This window comes from Lycium barbarum, chromosome 4 (assembly GCF_019175385.1).
Source record: "Lycium barbarum isolate Lr01 chromosome 4, ASM1917538v2, whole genome shotgun sequence".
Taxonomy (NCBI): domain Eukaryota; kingdom Viridiplantae; phylum Streptophyta; class Magnoliopsida; order Solanales; family Solanaceae; genus Lycium; species Lycium barbarum.
The window spans coordinates 123,301,202-123,310,170 of record NC_083340.1 but is presented as its reverse complement, the minus strand read 5'-3'; positions in this window follow the sequence as shown (position 1 = coordinate 123,310,170).

The window sequence follows — 8,969 nt, the reverse complement described above, 5'->3', positions numbered from 1 at the left end:
CAGAGATACGAATAGGTCAAAATATTGCACACAGAGTTTCTAGGCATAGGCTAAGTCAAGCTAAAACAAACCAAAGGTGAGCAGTTTTGTAAGGTATTTCATAGATTCTAAAGAATGCAATTTCAAGTCTCAACCTATTTTAACATCTTATGGGGTTAATGAAGGCAATCATCACTACTCACATAATTTTAGAGGTTGGTCAAGTGAAAGCATTTACATAGATCCAATTAATTTCAAGTATAAACCTAATGAAAGAAGATAGCAATTCCCAACAGAAAGCTACATTTACATGACCATGGAAAAGTATTCTTATAGCACAACAGCTTCCATAAAAAAGAATGGGCAGAATTAAGCTATTTCCTATTAACTTTCTTAATTAGTCAAACATGCCAATCCAAACAAGGTTCAAAGAGGTTCCAAACAGTATCATGGTGGTTTAAAGGTGAGATCACACACTATATAAATCTGAGAGAAGCAGCCAAGGTAAACAATCAAAGGTAGTTTCATCTTTCAAAAAAATGGTTACAGTTTTCTTTTCCAAACTCTTGCAATCAATTCTCCAGAACAACAACTAGTTTACAGTCTTAACTTAGCATCTTTTCAATATGTAAGGAAAAATCTTAGTAGATGAAAAGTTGAACTTTCACAGAGTTCTCTAAACACTAAATGTCATACCAAGTACATTTTTTGCCCAGAACCAGTGCACTAATCAAGTCTTAATCACTATTAAAAGAAATTCATCTGAATATAGGGTCCAAAACAAGCAATCAAATGAACCAAATGACACACACTTTCACAAAAGGTTTAAAGTTCTACTTTTACCATTTTAGTAGGTACTGATCAATGGTAGGCAAAACAAAATTCATAATTTCAGCTTCAATAGCTCATTCAAGTTGCATGACAACACTTAACAATAACCATAAAGATCAGTCTTGACACAGGAATGAATTTCACTTAGTTTCAAATTTTTCAGACTTGAGAAAATAAGCAAAATTGCAAGTCATAACACAATGTGCAATCTTTAAGTCAAACCTGTTTGTTTCTTACAATTTTAGTCTTGTTTAGCAAATAGCAAACTCAGTTTTCCTCTAGGATAGCCAAATGGATTCAAGACAGTGCCAAGCTTCAAGATAGCACATAGCAACAATTTATCACTTCAAGGTAAAAAATAGGCTCTTTTTAATCCCTATATGACTTAGATGATTCAAAACAGGAATAAGTGTCAAACAAAAGGGAACTTCTAATCTTTTGTTATTTCAACTCTTAAGACTTCAACTAGACACACATAAGCATTTAAGAACTGATTAGGCTCCATTTTAACAACAACAAGTCTCCATTTTGATTCCCATCTTAACAATTTGTAATCTCAAGGTCCTACAAGTTATATACTAAATCATTTCAACCCTAATAGAATACTCGGTCAAGCTTGATAAGTCATAAGGCTCATTCAGTTCCTACTTTCAAAACAGTAATGACACTTAAGCACTTCTCAAAATTTTAAATTATAAATCAGCTTCCAAACATAACTTAAGGCCATCTTCACAAAGAACTGTAGGTACATTTGCCATAAACCAAGTTCTAAACAACTTAATACTAGTTTTGAATCATATTTTTAGCAGTCTAGATAGTAGGGATGACATGCCATGATCTTCAAACCCAAAATAAACTCAAAGTGTCCAGTGTCACAGGGTGCAGCTTTACCATAATCCCCTTTAGGTCTCTATATCGTAATTTAAGTTCATTCAGAAATCATAAAGGCTCAGCTAATTACAAAAAATTGCCTCGGCATACAAGCAGTTTTGTAGAGAGCATTAAGAGAGGGCCTTAAACTACTATTCTCATTTCCTTACTTCAGGATTTGAACAAACAGATTCAATCACAAATACAGGATCAAAATAGAGTCCAACTAAGATGTAAGAGATAGTCAAGTCATAACCAAAAAATCCATAAGAATAGGAGGGAATATAAGACTATCCCTAGGAATGAACACGAGTCAAGTAGGGTCAAAGCAAATCACAAGTGATGGAAAACTCACATGGAAACAATTACAAGTCTCAAAGGAGGTTCATGCCACTGTCCTAGGTCACAAAGTGCTATACTCAAGAGTATTACAGTCAACAGGATAGCATATGCAAGTTGTAGGATCAATCATAAGAAAATAAAGAAGGAAAGTTATGAAACTATGACTATGCTCAGTTTCCAAAATCCCATTTTGAGGTTAAATTCTAGTTTTTATTAGTGTCAACATGGTTTGGCAAACAAGAAGGATATTTAGAATTTATCTAGCCAAGGAAAACCCACAGGATATATCAGCAATGACTCAAATAAAGGATTGATACACACATAAGACCTAAAGAGATTCAAATCATTCTGATGGACTAAGTAGAAAATCATAGACTTATCCAGTTCAACTCTTAGACAAATTCTTCTATTTTTTAGAGTCTTTAATCCACATTTAACCATTCTAATCATTTCTACCTCTCAGATGTCTAGCCAAGTTAAAAAATGGTAAATGCATATCAAATAAGGCAAACAGTCATAAAGACAAGCAACAAGTCCCTTTCTTATGATCTTAACATGTCACTTAAGTCAAATGAAGGAGAATCAGGGATTGAGAAGTCATTATTTACATATTTGGAAAGTAAATAATCTCAAAGGAATGAAAACAAGTTCTAGCACACATAATACCAAGCAAGCAGAAGTTTAAATATCTTTCAAGTTCAAATATGCATGAATAAAGGTATAAGAATCATATTCTGAGGTTTTAAAGTTATTTTCTCAACTTAAATAATCCTAGAAGATCATTGAAATTTACACACCAGGGCAGATTCAAACAAAAACTCAGGGGTGTACATAAGCAAGTCATTTTTTCCAAAAGAGAATAAAGTAAGTTCATTTTTTGAAGCCAGTTTTTATTTGATGATCACTTAACCATTTCAGAGATGTTCATATCACTTCAAGATACCATTTAGACCAGAACTTAACTACTAATTAATGAACATAAGAAACAGTCTTACTTTAAGACTAAGTAGTTTTTAGATGATAAACATATGGCAAATATCTATAAAACAAACCGGGTGATCTACACTTTATTAAAGACCATCCAACAACTAGAAGGTGAACTAAATAACCATAACAGGACTAAGGATACTCAGGAACTACAGAAACAGTAACCAAATAGTCTCAAAAATGAAAAAAATACCCTTCCAGCCTCTTAAGACTAACAAATGAGGCACTAAACAAGATCCAAAGCACACACCTAACTTATTTTAACCTAGTAAACCTAAATACTCAATAGTTAATTACTAAAAATATTTTCTTTTTCTTTTTGAACTTCATTATATCCACATCATATCATGACAGCCTTGATGTTTTAATGAAACAGTAACTAAACAAGGCTTGTATCAAAATCGATTTAAAACCACAGATAAATAGATAAGATACTAAGTTCTTCAGATAGAATCTTGAAGTAGCTTTGAAATCAAACATAGGCAGACAATACACCAAAAAAGTTGAAATAGGAAATAAAGAAAGGCTAGAATAGGATAATACCTTTTTATGGGGCAACCAAAAGATCAAATAGGAGAGATTGGATCACAACTTCAGTACCAACACCCAAGATTCTTTAAAGCAGCCCTTGTTTTGAATTTTCTTATATATGGTAGTATATTTTGAATAGTATATATATAAAGTATATGTTAGTGTTGTTCTTCTTTTGATTATAGTGATATATCAATAGGTTTTTCTTTGTATATGGGTAGTATATCTAGGAGTATATAAGGGATGAAAGATATATATGATTCTTCACCATTTAGGATTTTCTGTAAGGGGGGGAACCCTCTCTAATGGCCATTTCTTTCTATTTATAGGAGTAGCCAAATTGGTTTTTAGGGAAAATCATGGGAAAAAGCCCATCTCAACAGATTCCCTCCCCCCCCCCCCCCCCCCCCCCCGCGCACAAATTTCAACCTAATTCGAAAAACAAAATTTAAATTTTCAATAACAACTCAAAAAATTCCTCAACAAGTTGTACTGATTGTACTACTACCAATCATAAAACAACACATATCACAAAATATAACAGATTTATATCCTAAAATCCAAATAAATCAGCAAAATACTAGGATAGTACACTTATTCACCAATAGGATAAAAAAAAACCAGTACATCTAACGTATACATTGTACAAATAGGATAGAAATCCTAAAATGGTACCCGAATTGGACAAAGTCTTTTGGGAAATTACCCTAGGTTCTCTGTTTATAGTATGTGGTGCACAAGTTGGTTAGGAACTCTTGGTTCTGCCCATGGCAACAGGTACTCAGAGAATTTGAGCAACATTCCCATTAATCGACTTAATTCAAGCCCAACTAATCGCGAAATCACAAAATTAAACCTAGGAATGATGATAAGACAAGACAAAGGGTAAAATCCTTCAAAAATCCAATGAGAATCAGCCATGAAATGCCACAAATTTTGATCGCTAAAGAAACCCTAGGAATCGCCATTATCTCTTGAGAAGGAAGAAGGAGAGTCGGGGTGGGGAAATGAGAGTTGGGAGGGGGGGGGGGTTGGAATTTTTTTTAATACCTATTTTTTTTTAAAATCCCCCCCCCCCCCCCCCCCCCCCCACACCCTTTAGTTTTTAAAAGGTTTAATTCAATCCCCCCTCCATTTTAAATCAAAATAAAACTAAATATTAAAATATGCATATAACTTAAGTAAAAATAGTTATTTAGGCTGATTAAAATTTAAAACTCGTAGATTTAAAATTTTAGCTTTGAAACAAGCCTAATATTGATACAGTTCCGGAGAATATTTAAGAATGTGAAAAATGCGGTAAAAAATAAGCCGTAATTCATATGTCATCTTAATTAACAATTTTCTCGAGCTAGACGGAGTGGGATACATATTTTATTTTTTAATTATATTTATGAAAGTAAATAACTCGCAATTTCTTGTAATTGTTTATTTTTTAGGAAAATAATAATTAAACGTCAATTTTTGTAATTTTCTCGGGATTTTTAAATTTTTAAATTTTTTAAGAGAATCCTTACTCCATCTTGTACTCGGAAAATTTGATAATTAAAATACGCATTTTATGAGGTAAAAATTAGGTGTCAACAATTGCCCCTTCGAAGTTCAAGGATGGCAAGGTCATCCTTGAGCTACGAATTTAACAAACCTAATTTTTACCGAATAATAGAAATTACAACCCTTCTTGTGCAATATTTCGAAAGTATGGCCGGACCCGATTTCTGAACTTCCTACATATCTCAGGTTCCATGAGAATTCAGGCCGTTTATAGTTCTGACTCAATGAGGACTATAAAAATAAGAGTTTTCTTTAAACTACTTCGAGGTTTCTCGAGATAATTATAGGAATATGGCCGACCCTCAAAACTTGAGTAGCCTACTTATCCCTGGCTTTGAGAATCAGGTCAATTATAATTCGACTCAATAGCCCGAAAAGGAATATCCCTTTATATGGGAATCCCTTTGGCTACTTCCGGTTGAAATTCGGAACCGGAGGCGGTTTTTGGAAAAGATTTATTAGTGTTGAGGCTTGAAGTGATCTCCAACCCCTGGTGTAGAAATCTTGACTCTCGTATACGATGTTTGACCGGCTGCCCAAGAAAAAGTTTCACGTATGATTCGCATGTTTTGAATCCGGCTTTTGCTTCCATCTTCGGTAGCTTCTAGCTCGTTTCCAAATGTTGAGTCCTACGTGTTATTCTTTTGAAAATTTTGATTTTAATGTTGTTATACCTGAGTGGCATTTTGTTGTTTTGTTGACATTAAAGTCATCATCCGACATTATGTCCGTCTTCTTTTTTTTCTTCTTTAAGTGTGTGTTTCTCGTGTATTTTATTTTGAAAAAATAATCTACTCTAGATAATAATCACGATACTTTGACCGGCTCTTTTTCCGTCATTTTTAGATATTTTCATTGTTCAATGATAACTTCCGTTGGGATCTTGGTCGGGCTATACCGCATTTTTGTGAAACCTACACACCCCAGTCCGGTTGTCATTTTCGTAAGCAAGATTCTACTAATGAAAATCATGTTTTCAAGTGCGGGTTCATTTTTTGTTTCTTATGACATCCGCCACCCCTGAAAATTTGGACTCACATCATTTTCACATATTGCGGTAACTGTCGCAAATCTGGTGTCGACTGCATCGTTATCCTCATACGAAGCTTGCGGTATACCAGTTTGGGACCACATCACTTATAGTCAAAAATATCCAAATGTAGACTGCACATTAGAGTGCAGTATCATATTCCTTTCATGATGGCTACTAACCTCTGTGTCCAAAATTACAACATCAAGTCAAAATATTCAAGTTAACTATTGCATATTCAAGTGCAGAGCCTTTTCTCATGACTACCACTATCCCTGAACCATGATTACGTTAACTTGAAATAGACTGCAGTAGCGACCATAAATCTTGATGTAGGAATCATATTTGTATTTCAACGATTATAGACATCAACCTCGAAATTATGCTACCGATTGTTTGCTATATATATGGATGACGACTCAGCCCCTTCGGCACGTAGTCGTTTAATCCATATCGTCATCTTGAGGAATGAAGCTTACCTCGATGGTAAGACTGACACCTTCCTTTTTTTACTCCGGGGAAGAATACCTGCCTGTCGACAGGGTTCACATCTTCCAAAAGGACTAGACTTGATTGTGAATACGGCATTTCGATATCAATATCAACGCGTTTTCTTAAATTTTTAGATTTTTATGACGTCCATTTGATTAATGTATCAAGGCAAGCCATGCGACGTCTAAGCCGGGGTCTTAATACCTTAACACAATACCGTTTAGCGGAGACCAGGCTTTTGGTACCGTGATTATATCTTTCAGTTAGTCATAAAACTTTCTTTTGTAAAATCTTTGTGCTCTGCAAAACGAACAAACTTATCAGCATAAAGCAAACATTACTTAGGGAGGATTTTGTTACCCTATCGTATGGTCCTTTTCGCCGCCTTCCTCAAAATTTCTTCTTCACTTGGCTTATTGTCATTATCCTGTTCTAAACATTTTAGCAAACAAGTTAGTGTAAAACATCCATGCTTGTTTGTTCCTGCATCCACAGAAAAATTTGTCAGTTTCCTATATGGTCAACCGCTCTCCCTGTGCCTAGACTTCTTTTCTCCATACTTTGGCAGGAAAGGATGCTCATCTTCCTTAAAAATCTTTTATTCTCTAGCAAATTTTGAAAAGCGACGATTTTTTGAAAATATATGCATATTTTTTGGTACATTATATACGTTTCGAAAATAATATATTTTATGTACGCCCTTTTAATTTCATGACATTAGTTACTCAATCAAGGCCTTCCATCTCTTCTTCTCCTTCTTGATCTCAACTTGTGAAATTTTCCCCTTCGAAATTTTTTCCCCAGTTTGTACACATCTTTATACCAACTCGAATTATGTCGAAGGAATTTTTGAGACTCTCTCAAAAATTCTGCCCCAATGTAAGTGTGTACTTGTCAATTCTTGACTTTACCACGCTTGAGGAATTTTTGATATCCTTCTAAAAAATTTTGCCCCAGTATAGAAGTTCTAATCAGTTTGTTCCTTTGAAATAATATATTTAAAGAAATTTTTGGTTCCTCTCAAAAATTCTGCCCTAGTTTCCTTGTGAGGTTGCCTTTATCTTTCCTTTGCTAGATCAATTCTGAGATTTCCTAAGGTTTATTGGGAATTTTGTTTGGAATGGCCAAGCTCAGGAGAGCGCCTACGTATCCCGTTTCAGGAATCAGGTCGAAACGTAGTTCAGGGTAAAGTATATTAGAATTCGTTTTGGTGAGACCGAACTCAAAAGAGTGCGTACGTATCCCGACATGGTAATCAGGTCATAGCGTAGTTCAAAACACATAATTTTGGATTTTTGGTTAAAGTGACCGATCTTGGAAAAGCGCCTACATATCCCTTTATAAGTACAGGGAATCAGGTCCTCGCGTAGTTCATACATGTTTTTGGACTTGGTTTCTTCTTAAAAAAAACAAAATTATAAGTAGAGGAAATACAATTAAAGCAACATAAACTGTAAAACCCTAAATCTTTGTAGTCGTGTTCTTCTTCGCATGTAGTATCTCTTGATGGCATCCGAATTTATTGCTCTTGGACATCCATCTCAGCAAGTACCATGGCTCCTCCTGATAGTACTTTTCGCACCATATAGGGCCCTTGCCAGTTTGGGGAAAACTTTCCCTTGTATTCCTCTTGGTTTTGGAATATTCGTTTGAGCACCAATTACCCAATTTGAAACACCCTAGCTCTCACATGCTTGTTGAAAGCTCGCGCCATTCTTTGGTTGTACAATTGACCGTAGCAAACAGCAATCATTCGCTTTTCATCTATCAAAGCCAATTGCTCATACCTCTCGTGGATCCATTCTGCATCGTCCAACTCAGCTTCTTGTATTATTCGAAGCGAAGGGATTTCTACTTCGACTGGTATTACTGCTTTAGTGCCATACACCAACCAGTATGGAGTGGCCCCGGTTGAAGTTTTGGCAATAGTGTGATATCCCAACAATGCATAAGGCAATTGTTTGCCAGTCTTTGTAGTTATCAATCATCTTTATGAGGATCTTCTTGATGTTTTTGTTGGCGGCTTCTACAACCCATTCATTTGTGGCCGGTATGCAGTTGAATTCCTGTGAGTGATTTGGAACTGCACACACATTTCCTTTATCAAGTGGTTGTTCAATTTAGCCCCATTATCTGTTATGATTGATTCTGGGATGCCAAATAGGTATATAATGTTATTGCGCACAACTACTTTCTTGGGTACCAATGCATAAGATGCCGCTTCTACCCACTTGGTGAAGTAGTCCATGGCGACCAAAATGAAGCGGTGCTTGTTTGACGCAACTGGCTCAATTGGTTCAATGACATCCATGCCCCAAGCGGCGAATGGCCAAGGTGATGTCATAGCATTCAG